Source organism: Monodelphis domestica, chromosome 2, assembly GCF_027887165.1.
Source record: "Monodelphis domestica isolate mMonDom1 chromosome 2, mMonDom1.pri, whole genome shotgun sequence".
NCBI lineage: Eukaryota > Metazoa > Chordata > Mammalia > Didelphimorphia > Didelphidae > Monodelphis > Monodelphis domestica.
In genome coordinates, this window is record NC_077228.1 from 504,777,094 (window position 1) to 504,798,106 (window position 21,013).

At 45.4% G+C, this 21,013-nt stretch overlaps 2 non-coding genes across 2 annotated transcripts; both read right to left on the reverse strand.

Moving 5' to 3' along the window:
• Positions 1–12,262: 12,262 nt before the first annotated feature.
• On the reverse strand, positions 12,263–12,317 carry MIR12332 (microRNA mir-12332). The gene is given in 1 exon segment (NR_162871.1): positions 12,263–12,317. It is a non-coding gene; the product is annotated as a microRNA mir-12332 (primary transcript).
• TRNAT-CGU (transfer RNA threonine (anticodon CGU)) lies at positions 12,318–12,389 on the reverse strand. Its single transcript has one exon. It is a non-coding gene; the product is annotated as a tRNA-Thr (tRNA).
• Positions 12,390–21,013: the final 8,624 nt, after the last annotated feature.

Below are 21,013 nucleotides of genomic sequence, written 5' to 3' on the forward strand. Positions count from 1 at the left end.
AACTCCCATCCTCCCACGGAATCCAGGGGTGCGAGGGGTAGGGATCGGGGGGGGGGGGGGGTGCGTGGGCAGACCAGCTCCAGGTGAGGGCCTCTGGGCTCCCTGACCACGCTGACCTTTAAGCACCCTCCCACTTCGTAACAGGGAGATTTCCTGTGAGTGCCCACTGCCCAGTCCTGTCCCGCCCCACCCCCACCGAAGAAAATACGCCCAAGAAACTGAAGGAGGTCTGCCATGCGGGCCGGGCCCGGCCCCCTGGGGGCCACATGGCGGCGCCGTCAAAGGGTTAAGCCCGTATGTCTACCAGTTTCGGCGGAGCCCTGGTCGCTAAGGAGGTTCAGCTCAGGGGCTCGCTCCTTCCAGGCTTGAGCCAGGGACAGCGAGAGTGGGGAAAACAAGGGCAGAGACCCCCACCACCGCCTTTACCTAGGGCCTGCCCCCGGGAGTTAGCCAAGTGACCCGTACTCTTGGGTTCCAGAAACGCCAGGGGGGGGGGGGGAGCGGGAAACTTCGGGAAAAAGCTATCAAGGCCAGTGCCCAGCGGGGTGGTGGTGGTCAGGGAGCCGCCCCCTGTGGCAGTGCGCGGGCTCGCCGCGCTCCCTACGTCCCTGTTACCTGCCCTGGGCTCTGGCGCTGACAAGTCCCGGTGCCGTCCGTCTGGCCGCAGCTCCTCTCAGGCTGGGGGCCTGACTGGCCCCCTGCAATCCAGCTCCGCTCGGGAGGGGGCGCACCCACGGGAGGGGGAGACTTGAGCAGGAGGTGCAGCCCCGCTCCCCGCCGCCGCCCGGCCCCTCGAACCTTCCGCGCCGCGCCAGGCTGCGCGTCCTACCTGTGCTCGGGCTCAGCGCTCCAGGGAGGGCCAGTTAAGGACCTCCTCCCTCGGGATGGCCTGGGCGAGCTGGGGCTGGTGAAGAGGAAAGAAAAGATGAAGGGCTGGGGTGGGGGGCGGGAGCAGAGGAAGGCCCCTCGAAAGTTAGGGATGGGCAGAGGGGAGGGTGGTGTGTTCCGGCTGGGTTTCGCCTCTTCACCCCCAGCTTGCTCTCCACCCGTCGGGTCGGCGAGACCTACTGCACGTGTTGGTGACTCACTGGGCGCCCGGAGATCCAGCTCCGGCTCCGGCCCGGCCTGACAACGCTGGCCGGCCCGCCAGCCCGCGCCTCCTCCCCAGCGTCTCTCGCCTCTGCTCGAGGAGCTCCGCCCTCCTTCTCTTCCTTCTCCTCCTCCTCCTCCCGGCCACTCCGCCCCTGTCCACACCCCCTCCTGCCCCGGCCGCTGCCCCTGCCCCAGCTCCTGCCCCCTGCCCCGGCCCACCCACACCTCTCCCGCCAACTTCCCTCCTAGACCTTGGCCGCACCGCTTCCCCCCCCCCCCCCCTTCCGAGCGCTCCTAGCCTCGCACCCTAGGATTGGGCTGTGGGGCTGCGGGCGTCTGTAAAAAGAGCTAACCTATCCTTCCCTCCTCTCTCTACTGCCTTGCCCTGCCCTCCGCACCTCTCCACTCTGCTTCTCCTCCCTGGCTGCGAGAGTTCGCCCCCGAAATATTTCCACCCGGACCGGGAGCGGCGGAGTTTTAAAGCTTCGAAGTCATCCTCTCCTGCCCCACTGGCTTGCAGTCATTTCCCCACTCCCTGTCGCTGAACGGTCAGAATCGCTTCCCTCTCCGGATCTATGCCCTTCTCCTTTGGCTTAGACCAAGGGACGGGTTCAGGGGGCCCCCTGCTGGAGGACAGCGCTCCTCCCTCTCTCTTCTCCCCGACTCGGGCTGCCCTTCCCTCCTAATCCTGGGTCAGGAGCTCCTTCCCACTGACAGGCCAACTCCCTGTCCCGCCAAACTCTGGGGATGAGGAGGTTCCAGGCATTCTCTCGCCATTCGTTTCCCTTTCTTCCATCCACCCCCCCCCCCCCGCCCTCCAATGCACCCTTCCTGGAAGACATGTGAGGAATCTGTTGTTCCCAATGCTGGAGTCCAGGGCTGGGACAGAGAACGGCGACAAGTGGAGCCCAGCGACAGCCTGAAGTGTATTCTTGGAATTGGGAAAATGCGAGCAAGAAACACAATGCATCAAGCCTGGTGTGGAGCGGAGCGGCTGCCCGTATTCCACTTTAATTTTCATTTTTTTCTGAACACTAAAATGAGAGGGGCGGATTCCGAGAGAGAACGAGGGAGCGGGAGAGAGGCAGAGAGCGGAGGGAGAGGAATAGGGCGCTAAACTTATCACTGGGAAACCCGAGTTTCAAATTCTGAGTCGGATACTTAGCTTTGTGAGCCTGAGCAAATTAATTAACCTTTCCTCAGTTTTCTAATATCTGTAAAATTGAGGGTGTTGGACTCGATTGTCTTCATAGGTCTCTTCCAGACAGTAATTTATGATGGGAGGGGAGAGAGAGATAGAAAGAAAAGAGAAAAGAAGGAACAAAGAACCAGAGCGCAAGGGGGAGAAAAAAAGGAAAGATTCACTAAGATTATTTGTGATATTGCTTCTCTTTGGAGGTTCCCTGGAGTTCAGGGAATCCTCTCCTTTTGTTTCTTTCTTCGTATCTGACAGACTCTTGGTAACTCTGAGACCTGACAGTGCTGGGGATCTGATATCCTGGGGGGATGAAAGAGTTGAGATGTAATGGGCTTAACCCAGCTCTGATCCTGAAAGAATTAGGAAGACTAAGATTTGGTTCCCTGGAGTAAGAAATCTCCCTACTATCCTCCAACCACATCAAAGAAATCTCATTGTTGGGAGATGGGGGAGAGGGGGAAGGATGCCTAATCCCTTCAATGTAATCACAGCTACCAAAAAAAAAAAAAAGGCTACTTTAGGGGCTTTGGAAGTAGCAAGGGATGCAGAGATTCACAAGAGCTAAATTGGCACACATGTCACTGACCTCCTGTGGCCTGCCAGTTACCCACCGGGAGATCAGGCATTGTGGTTCCGAAGCAAGAGCACCTGATCTGGATTTCCCAAAGTAGTGTGAGTGAGACAAAGTTGCAGAGGGTCAAAGAATGCCAGGGCTAGAAGGATTTTAGTAGGCATTTAGTATGAGCACCTCGATTTTCAGAGAACAGGGAAACTCAAAGAGGGAAGCTAATTCTGCTTCATCTGTCCTTAGTGGTTAGGGTCTATCTCTTCCTGGGAGAAAAAGCTCATTTGGTCTAACCTCTCACTTCATAGTTAAGGAAACTGAGGTCCACAGAGGTAAAAGGACTTTCCCAAGGTCACAAGTGTCAGACCTGAGAGCCTTTGATTCAACAAATCAAGAACTCATCTTTGAGGCATTTATTGTTCTGGGTTCACACACTCTTGTTTTTTGTCTTTTTTACTTTCCATCTTAGAAGCAATGCTATGTTTTGTTTCAAAGGCAGAAGAGCAGTAAGGGCTTCTTAATCTTTGTTGCAAGGGATGGCTCCTTGGGTAAGGGAAGAAGAATGGATATATCTGGACATAAATGTGATGTGGCTCAGACACTTCCTGGCTGGGTGATCCTGGGCAAGTCGTTTAACTCTCATTGCCCAGCCTTACTGTCCTTCTGCCTTTGAACCAATACATGAAAAGCAAAGGTTTTAAAAAGGGGAGAGGAAAAAAAGAATTGCTAGGGAGAAATTCTAGCTATGCGACTCTGGGCAAGTCACTTAATCCCAATTATCTAGTCCTTGCTACTCTTCTACCTTGAAACTAATACTTAGTATTGATTCTAAGATGGAAGTGAAGGGTTAGAAAACAACCATATAGTCCTGGTTGAAAAACAAAGAGATGGATAAAGGGAATCAATAAGGAATAATCAGGAAAAATGGAACTCAATAATTCAGTATTTATTAAACTGGAAAACAAATTTTCTAGGAAAAAACCTCCTTATTTGATTTTTTAAAAATCTGTTAGGAAAAGTGGAAATCAGTCTGATAGAAATTAAGGTTAGACCAACACTTTATGTCATATAACTCCATACAATTTAAATGGACAGTCAACTTAAATATTAATGATCAAGCTATTTAAAAAATTCAAAGAGAGGGGCAGCTGGGTAGCTCAGTGGATTGAGAGCCAGGCTTAGAGACTGGAGGTCCTAGGTTCAAAACTGACCTCAGACACTTCCCAGCTGTGTGACTCTGGGCAAGTCACTTAACCCCCATTGCCTAGCCCTTGCTGCTCTTCTGCTTTGTTCCAAGATGAAAGACAAGGGTTTAAAAAAAAATCAAAGAGAAACAGATTAAATATATCTCATAGCTATGAAAAGGAGATGTATTCTTAACCAGATAATGAATAAAGGCAGTTATAAAACATACAATAAAAGGAGCAGATCCTTCCACCAATCAACAGCTTTAAAACAACTGCAACTTACAGTCATAAAGTAACCCTGAGTCATCATGACTGGAAACCAGCTTCCCCCAAGTCTCCATGTGGTTACTTGGATAAAAACCAGGCAGAAAGCACCCTGGGACACTGAAAGTTTCAGTGACTTGCCTGGAATCCTTCACCCTGTGTCAGAGGTGGGGTTTGAAGCCAAGTCTTCAGAGCTGCCATTAGAAAATACCCAAACTGCAGATGTACACATTATTTGTCCTCCGCAGAATGGAAGCTGCTTGAAAGTGAACACAGTTCTGATGTTTTCCTCGGTGTCCTTTTCTCTCATCTTTATGTCTCCAGTCATTTGAGTTTGGAGTAACAGCAATGAATAACTTGGGGGGGGGGGGGAGTCAGGAAAGACTTCTTGAGGGAATTCAGCTTTGAAGGGAGTTGGAGATTTCCAGAGATAGAGGCGAGGAGGGGACATTCAAGGTGTGGGAAGGAGACAGTCTGGGCAGATGCATAGAGATGGAAGATGGAATGTTTTATACTGGGGACAGGAAGTAAGCCAATTTCACCAGAACTTAAGAGTGGAGGAAAGGAAGTGTTCCCATCCTCCCCCCACCTCACCTGGGCTTATACAAGCAGTTTTGGTCCCAGAGAGGCTACTGCTGCTCTTCTCAGGGTTCTAAGGGTAATCCATAGGAGCTATATGCTTCTGATTCAGTTGCTTATGAGCCCCTACCAGTGTGCTTTCCTATTAACAATTACACAACCAAACTTCATTAGCTATTTTTTAAAACTCTTATCTTCTGTCTTAGTATCATTTCTAAGACAAAACTGAGGCAAGGGCTAGACAAACAGGGTTAAGTGATTTGCCCAGAGTCACATAGCTGGGAAGTGGCTAAGGTCAGATTTGAGCTAAAGAAGATGATTCCTGCCAACTCCAGGCCTAGCTCTCTGATCACTGTGCTAACTAGCTGTTCCTTTAACTATTTGTTAGAAAAGGTATTTATTGGGGATAGCTAGGTGGCTCAGTGGATAGAGAGCCAGGCCTGGAGATAGGAGTTCCTGTGTTCAAATCTGGCCTCAGATACTTCCTACCTGTGTATGACCCTGAGCAAGTCACTTAACCCCAATTACCTAACCCTTACTGCTTGAATACTTTGAAACCAATACTTAGCATTCATCCAAAAATGGAAGGTAAGGGTTTAAAAAAAGAGGAAAAGAAAGAAGAGCAGCCAGTAACCAGGGGAGAGACAGAGAAGCCCTTTCCCTACCTGGCTCTGGGGAGCTAACTACAAGTGTTCTTGCCTCCTCGAAGCTGCATAGGAAAGGAGAATGAAGAAAGGGTCAGTTGCCCTTCTTGTATACCCACTCGGTTCCAGCTCAGAGACCCGAGTTTCCAGTTTTTCTAGCTCTGCAGCCAATTTATGTCACCATACATTAAAAATCCCCAAAGTGATCATGGCTGCGATCCAGCTTCCCCCAAGTCTCTATGTGGTTGCTTGGATTAAAACCAGACCAAAAAAAAAAAAACCTGCTAATGCTCCAAGGACTGACCCTTATTGTCTGCCCTCATTTCAGGAAGCCCAAGCCACATTGTGAAGACTTTAAAATACCAAACAGAGGAGTCTGAATTTGATGCTACAGGCAAGAAGAAGTCACGGCGGTTTCTTGAGCAGATAAGTGACACAGTATCACTCTGCTCAACTACTTGGAGGATGTGTTAGAGTGGGCAGAAACTGGACAGGAAGAATTTTATTAGGATCAAATTAAATATTAAAAGTTATTTGGGAGGCAGCTAGGTGGCTCAGTGGAGAGAGACAGGTCCAGAGATGGGAGGTCCTGGGTTCAAATCTAGCCCTAGACACTTCCTAGATGGGGCAAGTCACTTCACCCCCATTGCCTAGCCCTTACCACTCTTCTGCCTTGGAACCAATCCACAGTACTGATCCCAAGAAGGAAGGTGAGAGCTTTACAATAAACACTTTCCTTTTCCTACATACAGCAGTATAAACATGTGTGTAGGGAGATAGCTATATACACATGTGTACACATACAATAGAAGTCTTCCCTTTCTGTATTTGATTCATTTGTTGAACAAGCATTTATTAAGGACATGCTATGTGCTAGGGGATAGATATACAAAGATGAAAGAAAGGGAAGCCATCCTTGCTCTGAAGGAATTTACATTCTACTCAAGGGAAAGAACATGTTCAGCAAATGCCAAAAGAGCCACAAAGTCATTTCTTGGGCTGAGGAAGTGGGGAAGATGTGCCATACTGCCAGATCATCTAACTGTAGCAGAGGGCATTTGACACGAGTTTCGAAGGATTCTACCAAGTGGAGGTGAGGAGAGAGAGCATTCCAGGCATGAAGAAGAGCTTGGGTGGGCCAAGGAACTGGAAGAGGTGACTCGGTATCCCATGAAAAGAATAAGCCATCTACTTTAGCCAGACCACAGAGCACATAAAGGCTGGGGAGGAAGACTGTAGCAGTGGTGGACTTTAAATACCAAATAAAGGAGTGTGAATTTTGTCCCAGAGTCAAAAGGTTTAACTACAGCGTTTTGAGCTGAAAATATGACCAGTGGTTTAGAGAGGGGAAAGATTGGAAGCAATTAGGAAAATATTACCCAATTCCTATATATTAGGGAGAATTACTGTGGATTCCTGGATTTGGGATCTGGGTCAGAGGGACCATCGTATGCTGCTTTTTGCATTTTTGTCTTTAGGAATCCCAAGGAATATCTTTTATCCCAATATCCCAAGGGTCCTTTTCTGGGTCAAGGAATATCTTTTATCCCAATATCCCAAGGGTCCTTTTCTGGCTCAAGGAATATCTTTTATCCCAATATCCCAAGGGTCCTTTTCTGGCTCAAGGAATATCTTTTATCCCAATACCCTAAGGGTCCTTTTCTGGCTCAAGGAATATCTTTTATCCCAATATCCTAAGGGTCCTTTTCTGGCTCAAGGAATATCTTTTATCCCAATATCCCAAGGGTCCTTTTCTGGCTCAAGGAATATCTTTTATCCCAATATCCCAAGGGTCCTTTTCTGGCTCAAGGAATATCTTTTATCCCAATATCCCAAGGGTCCTTTTCTGGCTCAAGGAATATCTTTTATCCCAATATCCCAAGGGTCCTTTTCTGGCTCAAGGAATATCTTTTATCCCAATATCCCAAGGGTCCTTTTCTGGCTCAAGGAATATCTTTTATCCCAATATCCCAAGGGTCCTTTTCTGGCTCAAGGAATATCTTTTATCCCAATATCCCAAGGGTCCTTTTCTGGCTCAAGGAATATCTTTTATCCCAATATCCCAAGGGTCCTTTTCTGGCTTACATGACCTGTCTACCTGTGGGGATAGAAAGAGGAAGATAGGTTGATGAACCACCTCTTAATTAGTTATCACCAATTAAATATGTCTAGCTCCTAAACATCTATTTATCAAATTGTCTGACACAATCCAGGTCATCCCTGGTTGTGAGAGAGCCCTGGAGACCGATAGCATTATGATTATGATGTTGACCTAATCAGTAAATCTGATATAAGCAATAAACTTAGATTCTTGTCCCTCCTCCCAAAAGAAAACTATTATCTGTATCCAATAAATTGGCAAAGCTGACAATATGGCACTAGTTAATGTGGGAAGATAGGTACATTGGTGGTGGATTAATACAACCATTTAGGAAAGCAAAGAAGTTACTAAAATATCCATCCCCTTTAACTCAAAGATTCTGCTATGAGGCTTATATCCCAAGGAGGTCATTGATAAGAAAAAACATCCTAGGGGATAGCTTGGGTGACTCAGTAGATGGAGATCCAAGTCTGGAGATGGGAGTAGACACTTCCTAGTTGTGTGATCCTGGGTAAGTCACTTAACCCCCATTGCCTAGCCTTTGCTGCTCTTCTGCCTTAGAATTAATATGGTTCTGAAACAAAAGGTAAGGATTTTTTAAAAAGAAAGAAAAAACTCCCCATTTATACCAAAATATTCTTAGCAGCATTCTGTGTTAGCAAAGAATTGGAAACAAAGCCAAGGTCCATTTATTGGGAAATGGCTAAACAAATTATGGTACATGAATGTAGTGGAATATTAATGTGCTATAAGAAATGATGTACATGATAATATTAGAATATAGCATGCATGGAAAGATTTACACAATCTAATGCAGAATGAAGCAAACTGAGCCAAGAAAACAATATACACAATGATTACAACGATGGAAATGGAAAGACCAACCACAAAACCATCAAAGTGAATGTAAATTACCAAGAACAGTATGGCATCAAGAAGAAAAATGCGGTGTTATATGGTTTAATTTTCTGGGAAGGGTAATGGAAGGATGCTGAGAAAAGTCTAGTGATATACATCAATTTTATTTTTTTAAAAAGAAGGCTGTTGTTCAGACAAGAGGTGATAAGGACATATGTGAACTGGGATGCTGGCCATCAGAGTGAAGAGAAGGGGGAAGATATTATAGTCTTGGAACCAATGCTATGTATTGGTTCCAAGGCAAAAGAGTGGTAAGGGCTAGGCAATGGGGGTCAAGTGACTTGCCCAGGGTCACACAGTTAGGAAGTGTCTGAGGCCAAATTTGAACCCAGGACCTCTTGTCTGTAGGCCTGGCTCTCTATCCTTGAGCCTCAGTTTCCTGATCACTAAAACATAGCAGAAAAAGTAGATAGAAATATAAGATTTTTATTGAAAATTATGGGGTGAACAGAGGCCTTCCTTGTTGTTTGATAACCTTACACTTAGAGATAGCTAGGTTGTATAGTAGATGGAGCACTGGATTTGGTTTTTAGTCCAGAGGTCCTGAACCATTTATTTTTGTGCGCCCAGGACGCCTTGGTCAATCGGTCTAGTGAAGCTCACAGGCTCCTTTTCCGAATAATGTTTTTAAATGCAAAAAAGAAAAGTCAAGAAACATTTATTAAGTGCCTGCTATGTGTCAGGCTAATTAGGGAGATGACATAAAAACAACTGTGTGTAAATAAGAGACATATAGGATAAATTGGAGATGATCAATAAAGGAAAGGCACTAAAATTAAAGAAAATATAGAGGACTGCAAAAAGAAACCTATTGTATTGAAAGTTAAAAAAAATTTTTTTAAAGCAAGTTGACCAGGTTAAGAACCTCTGCTCATAGGGTTTATTCCTGGCAGAATAACTATATTCCTCAGCTGTTCACACTTTCCCTACCCCTCTCTCTGTCCCCTCCACCCCCTCCAAATCCCAGGGCTTAGATCTAGCATCTTAGAATTCCAAGAAACTTCATAGTTTCTACAGTCAGATCCCCAGGAGATGATATTGGAAACTACAACAATTCAGCTCAAATATTTGTCAAGTAATGACTATGTAACTGAGGGTACTAAGTGGGGTTGCAAGAATAAATGAAATGGGTGGGGGGAGCAGCTAGGTAGCTAGCTCAATGGATTGAGAGCCAGGCCTAGAAGTGGGAGGTCCTGGGTTCAAATTCGACTCTGTGTGACTCTGGGGAAGCCAATTAAACCCCATTGCCCAGTCCTTACTGCTCTTCTGCTGTGGAACCAATACTCAGTATTGATTCTAAGAGGGAAGGTGAGGGTTTAAATAAATCAGATGTTCCCTCCCTTTGAGGAGCTTCTACCAGTATAGAGAGAAGACATATATCCTGAGGTATAAATATTTAACAACTAGCTTTCTTCAGGTAATGGAAGGGTTAAATGCTCTATACACTTTTAAGTTTCATCTGCATAATTAACATTTTCTCCATCATTTGTTTAAATCTAAATAATCAAAAAACAATAAATCAGGCCCTGATTTGAAGCATTTGCCTATTTCTGAGGTATGAATGCTTACCTGGAACATTTAACAATCAGCTCTCCAAACCTTTGCTGGCTCCAGCTCATACCTGAATGTGTTACAGATGATAAGATTATTAAAGTGCTAACAGTCACAGGACATGATGCTTTGTGAAGTCTGAGGGAGAGCAGGGGATATTTTTAAAAGAACCCAACAAAACAGAATACAGGCAGTTTGGAGTGGAAAAGGTAGTTAGGTGGCCCAGAGAATAAAGCCCCAGATTCCTGACTCTAGGAACCTGAGTTCAAATAAAAAACATAAGTATAATGCAAATATAAGTGAGTTGCCATCCCTCACCCTTTATAAGGTTTCCCTGGCTAAAGTCCAGGGTATTTCCTGCTGCTCCATACTTTTGTTTAGTCATTTAATCATCCCCTTTATAAACTCTAAATATCTAAAGATATTTTCTGGTTCTAAAAGGAGACCTTGGACAAGTCACAGTGGATTTAAGCTTTTTATTTATTATATTTATTATTATCAGCAATAAGAGCATTTATCTCACACTTTAAAACTTAGTGTTGTTGTTTAACAGCCCTGTAAGCTAAGCAGTACAATTGTAACTGTTCCCATTTTTGTCCCATAATTTCTATCTGTACTGTGAGCTTTCTACGAAAAAGACAATAAATATGGAGTTCCACGTCTGTTTCTCTGTGGTTTATTACTTTAGCCATCATGATAGAGCCCTGAAACCCTTCTTAAAGTTCTTCGGAGAGCAGTCGAAAAAGAAGACAGCGAATGCAGAGAAAATTCTTCAGGACCTAATCAACAGGAGAGGACATCCTGTTCTGGAAAATATCCTAAAGTCCGAGGTAGAAGACCGGTCATATGGCCTGGAGGCTCTGGATGAAGCTCTTGTGATTGAGAAGACTGTTAACGAGGAACTGTGGGCCCTCGACAATAAGGTAAAGGAGCATGAAGATCCACAGATAAAGATCAACAAATTGCTTGGAGATCACATCACTGACTTAAGGGGACTGGGATGGCCTGAAAGCAGGTCTGGGGAAATATGTATTTGACAAGTAGACTAGGAGAAAGTTGTCGAAGTTCCCTCTGATACTTTAAAGCCATGTGAGCCCCAGTTTGGATACCCTGAATATGTAACTCCTCTCTCCAAAGGAGAATAAAAACTTGGCAACTAGATCTTGGGGGGGGGGGGGGGCGCCGGAAGATAAAACTGAGACCTAAAGAGGAACACCACCATACAGCTGTAAATGTGTGTGTGTCAGAAACTGTTTCCCTAATTTCCTCTCTCAAAGTGGAAAAGGTTGGAATCGCAGCTTTAGCCCTCCCAAGTAGGGTTAATGTCCCTTATCGTAAAAGCACCCCTGGTTTATACTTCCAAACCTGAACCTACAGGTAGGGAAGAGAAGCCGGTGGCCGAGTCTGGCGCCACAGAAGCCTTCCGCCCTCTCAGGGAAGGTGGGGCGGCGGAGGGTGCTGTATCACCAGACTTTGTTACCTTTTCGCATAGTTTGCTGAACTTTTTTCATTGGCTTTCTGGGCGGGTGTGGGGAGGAGAGATACAGTGAGACTCGTAGATGAGGTGAAAACAAAAGAATGAGTTTTAAAAGGAAACTAATTGAGATAGAAAAAGAAATTGAGCGCCCGCCTTCCCTCCTCCCCTCACCCCCGGGAATTGCAGCTTCCAGTAATGGAGTCCCGCATGTCCACGCCACCTCGTGGCGGGTCAAGAGCACAACAAGCCTCCTGAGGGCCGCGCCGCAGCTGGGCGCAGATGGGTGGCAGCCAGAGACGACCCAGGGGGTGGGGGATTCCGAGCTCAGCCGGGACCTCCGAGGGGCTGGGGACACCCCATTACACCCGCCGGTCCCTACGGTGCCCCCAAGGGGTTCTTCCCAGGCAGGGGCAAGGGCAACTTCGGCGTCCAAACTTGGGGAAAGAGGGACACCTTTGGGGCGTAACTCGCACCGCCCCCTTTTTAGCCTATTCTTGGGGTGCGGTCCTCCTAAAATCTGCCGAACCCTCACCCCCCTCAAATTCGTTCCCACGCCCCGACCCAGGGCGCGCCCTTAGCCTAAGCTGAGAGTGCGGCACGAGTGCCAACACAGCACGGGACAGAAAGTGGGGGGAGAGGTCAGGGAACCCCAGGAGAGCAAATGTCTAAAATAACTAAAAATTAGCCCTGGCTAGGAGGGCCGGGAGCCGAAGCGAACCGGGCCAGGGCCCCCCACGCCTCAGGCACGGACGGGGTTCGAACCCGCGATCTTCGGTTTACGAGACCGACGCCTTACCACTTGGCCACCGCGCCTGACAGGATTGCAGAAGGCGAGAGCAGTCAGTGGAAGGCAGGCGGGGCGGCCGTGGCTGGCCAAGGCTTTCCAGGGACGCTGGCCCTGACTCTGCCCCGGCCCATTGCCCAGTCCGTGCTTCGCCCGGAGCGCGCTCTTAGACCCAGCCGCGTAGGCTAGGCGAAAGCCCACCCGCGAGCCTTGGCTGCCACCTCTATCTTCCTCCCCACCCCCGGGCCAGACATTGCCGAAGAGGCCCCCGGGGAGTTGGAGGCAGCTCTCCCGAAAGCCCCCCACGTGCGCGTAGTCCCTCAATTCCTGGGTTGCCCCCGCCCCCCACCCTCCACCCCCCAGAAGCTTTGCCGATCCCGTCCCCTCCGCGCCTCCACCCCCCAGCCACCTCAGCATCCTGGGACGGTCCAACGGCAGCCCACGCGTCCCACCCTTCCCCCTGCCTGCCCGCCTCCGCAAGTTCACAGTGTTGAAGAGGCACCCTACAGGCACTCCCCAGCCGCGCGGCTGGACATGTGAGGGCCCTGCTCCCCTGAGCAAGGGAGCCGCCAGGAGGCAGTAGAAGCTTGCGTTCGTGCAAGGGTGCAGCTGCAGGCACACAGGCGTGCGTGTAAGCAAGCAAAGTGTCTCCCCGGCCCAAGCCCCAGAGCCCCAGCCACTCTGAGCGGCACGTGGGGCTACCCAGGGCTCGGTAGCAGAGCCAGGAGCAGAGCGAGGTGCCAGAGCGGGTTCAGATTGACCGCAGCTCTCCGTCCCCTCCTCTCACCGCACCCAGAGCTGCGGGCGGCCCAAAGAAAAGAACCCGCCAGGAGCAGAGCCGGAGAGAGCCGCGGAGGGATAGGGAGGGTAAAGGAAGTCAGTTGAGGCGTCCCCTGCTCGGACCCCGGGCCCTTTCGGAGCGCCCGCTTCCCCGGCACGCTGTGATCAGATACCCGGGTCTAGTGGAGCGGAGAGCTGAACTCGGCCTTAGGAATTAAAAGTCCGGAGCCCGGGGTGGGATGGTCCAAACGTCCGCGTGGTTCCGCTTCCCAGGGGCTCGGAGGTTGCTCGGGCCGAGTGTATTCCTGACAGGAACAACCCAGGCTGGGCTTAAGGAGGGAACACGAAGGTTGGAGAGCAGATTAAGGAACTCTCCAATCTCTCTAGCACCGTCAGGACGGCCGAGCAGTTTTCTCCCAAGCGCCCAGGAGTAGGTGACACGGGGCTGGGGAACCCCTCTGTAGGCAGGCAAGAAAACCTGCCCCCTGGAAGATCCTCTATGAAGTGATGAAGGCGAAGCCAGCAGGAGAACGTAGCACACAGTAACCACGATAATGGACGAGGATCAGCTGCGAATGACTTAGCTGTTGTCCACAAGGCGAGGATCCGGGACAACTCCGGCCCCAAAGGCTCTCCTCCACCACAGCAGGAACTGATGAAGTCTGAATGCAGATGAAAGAAAGCAGGCCACTCTTCACTACACTTCCTCCGTGAAGTTTTCTCTAGTATAAACAGTGTCTGGTTTCACAGCGGACCAAGAGGGGAAATATGTATTATATGATTATATATTACTGCCTGTATCGAATTATCTGCCTTCTTGAGGAGGAGGGGAGGCTTCAGAGGGAAGGAGAGAACATGGATGGCAAAATGTCAGGAAAGGAATATTTAAACTTCTATTGACATATAACCTGGAAAAAAATCAAAAGTTAGAAAGGAAAAAGAAAGAAAAGAGAGAAAGCAGGGAAGAAAGGAAGGAAGGAAGGAAGGAAGGAAGGAAGGAAGGAAGGAAGGAAGGAAGGAAGGAAGGAAGGAAGGAAGGAAGGAAGGAAGGAAGGAAGGAAGGAAGGAAGGAAGGAAGGAAGGAAGGAAGGAAGGAAGGAAGGAAGGAAGGAAGGAAGGAAGGAAGGAAGGAAGGAAGGAAGGAAGGAAGGAAACAGACCCAGAAGATGAAATGGGTGACCCTGATCTAAACTTATTTTCTGGGGGGCTGAATTTCTTGGTAAGTCTGTTGTTATTCAACTGTGCCTGACTCTTGGTCTCCCCATTTGGGGTTTTCTTGCCAAAAATATGAGTGGTTTATGTTTCCTTTTCTAACTCACTTTACAGATAATGGAATTGAGGCAGAGTTAAGTGACTTGCCCAAAGTCACACAGCTAGGAAATAAAGTTTGAATTTGAACTCAAGTCCTACTGATTCAGGCCAGGAGCCCTGTTCACTGTGCCACCTAGCTGCCAGCAAATCTTATAACTATTGTTTTAGAACCTGGAAGATGAATCCCAGAGCCAGGTAGCCAATAAAGCACTGGACCAACCATCTGTAAGACCAGAGTTCAGTTTGGTACCAAACACTAGTTTCCAAACCCTGGGCAAGCCATTTAATTTCTCTAGGCCTCAGTTTCCTCCTCTGTATAATGAAGATAATTACTAGAACCTACCTTTCATGGTTGTTGTGAGGAGCAAACATTATTAATATATTACTATACTATAAATATAATATTTTAATTAATATGCTATTTTTACCCCTGAAAGGACTAGTTATTATTCTTATTCTTATTAGGTAGTTCAAATCTCATCTCAGATACTAGCTATGTGACCCTGGACAAGTCACCTAAATCCCAGCCTCAGTTTCCTCATTTGTGAAACGAGAGGGTAAAGCTAAATGACTCCTTGCTTAGAGTTAAAAGACAGTTTATTCTTATTTCCTCATTTTAGAAATGGGGAAACTAGGACAGAAAAAAAATAGTTGGTTTATCCAAAGACACATGGGTAGTGACAGAAACAGGATTTGGTAAGGGAGGCTTCTTGGAGGAAGTGCTTCAATTTGGGTCTTGAAAGGTACACAAGATCTCAAAAAGTCATCTCATCCAAGAAAAGACTTTTCCTGACCTTCCAAGGAAACAGGGTTCCCCAGGAAGACTCTCATCTGTACACTCTTCAGAACACATTTCCAGAGTATCCATTTCCCTAAGCCCACACCAGGATCATTGAATGTCAAAGCTAGAAGGGGCCTCAAGAATCATTTACTCTAGTCTTTCTTTTGGCACAGGAAGAAATGGAGGCTGAGGGAGAAGAAGTGGTAAAAATGACCTCCATGTACAAGAGACTGCAGACCAGTCCTCCTTAGCCACATGTGCCAATGTCCATCAATGCCAACAAACGGGAGTTTTTCAGAGGGGAAAGCAAATAGCAGAAAGCCTCAAATATTCCATTAAAAAAAATTCCTTGTGGTTGCAAAAGGGCTCTTAAACCCATACCCTATTGAGGAGAGTTTCCAGAGGGCAAAAGGACATCTGGAAAGCAACTAGAACTATATGTATTTTTTTAAACAGTGATTTTGGATCATAGGTTTTAGAGCTGACAGGGAACTCACAGATCATCTCTAGCAGGAGTTCTTAACTCCATGAATATGCATTTTAATTTTAATTTTATTAGTTAATTTTATTTCCTGTATTTCAGTACAATTAGTTTCCTTTGTAGTCCTCTATTTTATTTTATGCATTTAAAAACATGATTCTGAGATAGGGCTTCACTATCCTGCTGACAAAGGTATCCATGACACATGTGTGCACACAAAAGTTTGTAGCTAATAAAATCCGAAAATACTTTATTCTACAAACTTGACAGTGGTCAACAAACATAAATATTCTGGCAAATGTTTAACAACCAACTTTACAAAAAAACATACCCTGGACATACTTCTAAATTAAATATGAATTATTAACATTTTCTCCATGACTTTCTTAAGCCTAGCTATTGATAAAACAATGACTCAAGGTGGGGGCAGCTGGGTAGCTCAGTGGATTGAGAGCCAGGTTTAGAGAACTGGAAGTTCTAGGTTCAAATCTAGCCTCGGACACTTCCCAGCTATGTGACCCTGGGCAAGTCACTTAACCCCCATTGCCTAGCCCTTACCACTCTTCTGCCTTGGAACCAATGGAAGGTAAGGGTTTTAAAGGAAAAACAAATAAAGACTCAGGCTTTGATATATTTTGTTGCTTGCATTGAAAATTTAATAATTGACTTGCCAATTTGAGTTGGCCCCAACAGATGCCTTCATATACAAGCAAGAACAGAAAAATGGGATTAAATATCTACTTGTGAATCTACTATGTACAGCTTGTTAAGATTTTGTCTTTTTTTTTTTTATGTATGCCACTGCTAGGGGTAACTAAATTGCTCGGTGGAGAGAGACTGGAGGCCCTTTGTTCAGATCTGGCCTGAGACACTTCTCAGCTATCTTGGACAAGTCACTTAACCAGTTGCTTAGCCCTTACCACTCTTCTGCATTGAAATCAAAACTTGGTATTGATTCTAAAATGGAAGGTAAGGGTTAAAAAAAAAAGGAGTAGCTCAATGGGACAGTGGGTAGACCATAAGGCTTGGAGTCATGAGGTCTGGTTTCAAATCTGACCTCAGACACTTCCTAGCTGTGTGACCCTAGACAAATCAACTAAACTCCATTGCTTGCCCCTTGCTGCTCTTCTGTTATAGAATTATACTAAAAAGTATACCACAATTATAATGGTAGTACCTCAGCACTCTTCATCCTTCTGTTTTCATCTGTATTTCTTACGTGTTTTCTTACAATGCTTACTACTTTCTCAAAAAAAAAAAAAAAAACTAGGTCCAAAGAGGAGGATAACTTGTTTGAAGTCACACAAGTAGTGAAGAATAAAACCAGAATTTTAATTCCGGTTTTGTGGGCACCAGAGCTCACACTCCTGTACCGTAACTCTTCCCAATGACCCAATATCCAGGAATGGTGATTAGCTGCTATGATGGGAAAGTTTGAGCTGGAAGGAGCTATGGAGATCTATATCTAGGAGATGGAGATGAGCTCAGAGGTGAAGGGTCTTGTTTTGAGTTAATCAGTGGACTTCCCTTCTTCTCCACTTCAATTATGCAAAGAATGATTTCACCATCACCTGTACAATTTCACCTGTATAATGAACTCTCGAAAATCCTTATTCAATCATAACTTTCTATCTTTCCATTTCTCCCTATGCCTTGCACCTCTTTTCTGTTCTCATTCTGATCTTCCCATTAATCAGTATTCTCTCCCCCCACCCCCCAGGTGTCTGACCACTCTCTGGCTACATTCCCTCCCCACTTCCTAATCCTAATGTCTTTAAATAACCAGTTCAACTCCATGCTCTCTTTCTTTCAAATCCCTTGTTCTTTTGTCTTGTTACCACCCCTAACTTGCTCTGAATTACTCTCCCTAACTCTCTCCTCTGCTCCTAACCATTTCTTGTTGAACAAATGATGAACCATATTGCCCAATTCCTGATAGAATAGTGATGGACTCAGGGTACTGATCCAGACATCTATTCTACTGAGCCACCCAACTGCCCTCTACATTTTAATTTTAAAAATTAAGGGAGGTCTTTCCTGATCCCACCTAACTGCTAATACCTCTTCCATTCATCTAGTATCTTTTTTTAATATATATGTACCACTTCCACTTTCTTTATCTAATCATAACCTTTTTGTTACCATTTATTCTTTATATACATATAACACAATCCAATATGTAACACAATAATAATATAATACATATGCTTTGTTATAAAATATGTACTAAATTATAATAAATATTCTTATCCAAGAGAAACAGATTCTCACATTAGTTATATCTAAAAATCTATGGCTTAGTCTTTTTTCTCCTTCTTCCCTCCTCTTCCATCCCCAAGAAGGCAAATATAGATTGTATATATATTATCATGTAATACACATTTTCCTGTTTGCCATGTTGTGAAAAAGACATATTGTTAATCTAGAGAAAAATTAATGGAGGAAATAGAATAAAGAATGGCATGCTTCAATCTCCATTCACACCTCATCTGCTCCTTCTATGAGGGGAATAGCCTTTCTTGTCATGTGTCCCTTGGAGATGTTCTGGATCCTTGCCTTGCTGATAATAGGTTAAGTCCTTTACAGTTGATGATCATACATTATTGTTGCTACTGCATACAATATTCTCTGGTTCTGCTGGCTTCACTTTGCATCACCTCAAAGAAGTCTTTCCAGGGTTGTTTTTTTTTTTTTAATGATCATCTAGTTTGTAATTTCTTATTGCATAATAGTATTCCATAACTTTTTATTAGACTTTCCTCCTTGAGCTCCTCACTCTCCTTTGTCCTACAATGCCAAATTTTGTCATTTTTGCCTTTGCAACATTTCTTCTACAGACCTTGTACTTACCTAGTTAACTATATGTGATATTCCTTTCTTTATATTCTCAGGACTTAGCACATTGCTTGGCACATAGTAAATGCTTAATGAATGTTTGTCTTTTCCACCCTTACCTTTTGTCTTAGAATGGATACTAAGAATCTGTTCTAAGGCACAAAAGCAGAAGGGCTAGGCAATTGGGCTTAAGTGACTTGCCCAGGGTCACACAGCTAGGAAGTATCTGAGGTCAGAATTGAGTCCAGGACCTCCAGTTTCCAGGCCTGGCTCTCTATCCACTGAGCCATGTAGTTGGCCCAATAGCTTGGATATTGGAAAAATACCTGCTCATACATCTATCAGGAAATAACTTTTGTCCTAAAAATGACAAAAACCAATGAGTCAAGCCAATACATATTTATTTGTTGTTGTTCAGTTGTTTTTGACCCTCTGTGACCCCATTTTTTCTTCTTCTTGAGTTTTTATAGCAGATACAAGAGCAGCTTGCCATTTTCTTCCCAGCTAATTTGACAGATGAAAAAATGGAGGCAGACAGTGTTATGTCACTTACCCAGGGTCACACCGCTAGGAAGTGTTTGAGGCTGGATTTGAGCTCAGGAAGATGGAGGTCCAGTACATGATGCACTGTGCTATCTAGCTGTCCAAATAAGCACTTAATATGCACCAGACGCTGACAAGTGGTAGAGATACATGGAAAGGCAATAAAAAACAATGAATCAAATTTGACAAAATACACTGTTAAATTAAAAAGCCAAAAAGCATTTAATAAAGGTCTACTATGTGCCAGATACCTTTGTGTTCACCATCTTGCCACCTCTTCTCTCCATACACGCAGGAAAGAGATACATTTGGGACTCTGGAAAACTTCCCACTGGCACTTTTAGAAGTTGAAGTTGCTATTGATTTGTGGAAACAGAATCAGTTTGCCAACGAATGGGGGGGGGGAGGATTTGGTGCTGGCAATTTCATTGAGGGGAGCTCAAACAGCCCATATTACCTTCTTTCAAACAGTTCTTGGAAACCTACAGATAGAAACAAAGAAAAGCTCCCAGGAAGCTTCATAACTCATCTTTATCCTTCCCTCCTGGTGAGGGATGCAGGAATGGAACACTTATAAAGCTTCAAGATACAACCTATCTCTTACTTAGGGTGAATTTATATTTTTCTATTTCTTCAATATTATCATTGGTATTTTCAACAGAGTGAGCATTTCCTTTCCTTTCTTTATCCATATTATTCCTACAAATAAAAAACTGAAAAGGAATTGTATGGTTTAAATTTTAACGGTGCTATAGAGTCTGAAGTGCATCCTGGGAAAATAAATGAAAGCCCCGCCCCTAGAGTTAGCATCAGACAACCTGACTCTAATTCCTAGCACTGCCCCTTATGGAGTGGTGTGACAGTTCTTTTACTCTCTGTCTGTTTCTCTCTAGGACTCTCTGTCTTTGTCTCTCTCTGATTCCAGCTCTGTGTGTTTGCCTCTGTTTTTGTCTTTCTTCTGTCTATGTGCCTGTCTGTCTCCCTTTGTCTATCCATCTGTGTGTCTGTTTATTTCTCTCTCTGTCTCTTTCTGTTCGTGTATATGTCCCTATGTCTTGCTCGGTTTCTGACTGTCTCTGCAGTCTCTCTCTGTGTCTCAGCATCTTTGTCTGTCTCTGTCTTTCTCATTCTGATTCTCTCTGACTTTTTGTCTCTGTTTCTCTATGTGTCTTTGTCTGTCTGTCTGTCTCTGTCTGCTTCTCTATCTTTCTTTGTTTCGGTTTCTCCCTGACTCTCTGTCTCTGTATTTCTCTGTCTCTCTGCTCTCTGTCTCTGACTCTTTTGATGTGTGTGTGTGTCTGTTTCTTTCTTTCTTAGCTTCAATGATCCTAGGACCCTTAAAGGTCAAAAGCTTTGATTCTATCTGTAAATATCCTTTGCCCTATGTGCATGTAGGTTATTCAGTGGTTAGAGCACTGAATCTTTAGTCAGAAAAGACCTGGGTTCAAACCCAGCCTCAGAGATATTGTCTGTGTGACCCTGGACAAGTCACTTAACCCCTTTCTGATCAGTGTCTGTCTGTAAAATGAGAATAGCATCTACCTCCCTTGTTGTGAAGATTAAATGAGATATTTGCAAATTGCTTTGCCAATGTTAAAATCCTCTAAACATGCTAATATAATTACAAAGATTTTCAAACTCTTTTTGACCTTAAAAAGTCCATGAATCTATGGTTCCGAATCCCCCCAGCCCAGGGCTTGACTACTTTGCCATGTTAGAGAACTAAACAGAGTTCATCCATGAATTTTAGTGACTCAGGAGGCCTCCAAGATGATTAGCTAGCTGGGGCTTGAGGAGGCTAACAGATCTGCTTGGACAGAAGACAGATGAGATTACAGGAGATCAGAACTGTATCCTCCGGGTGAAGGCAGTGGTATGGCTTCCTTGGGACATAGTTTGTAATTTAACTGTTAAAGACAGGA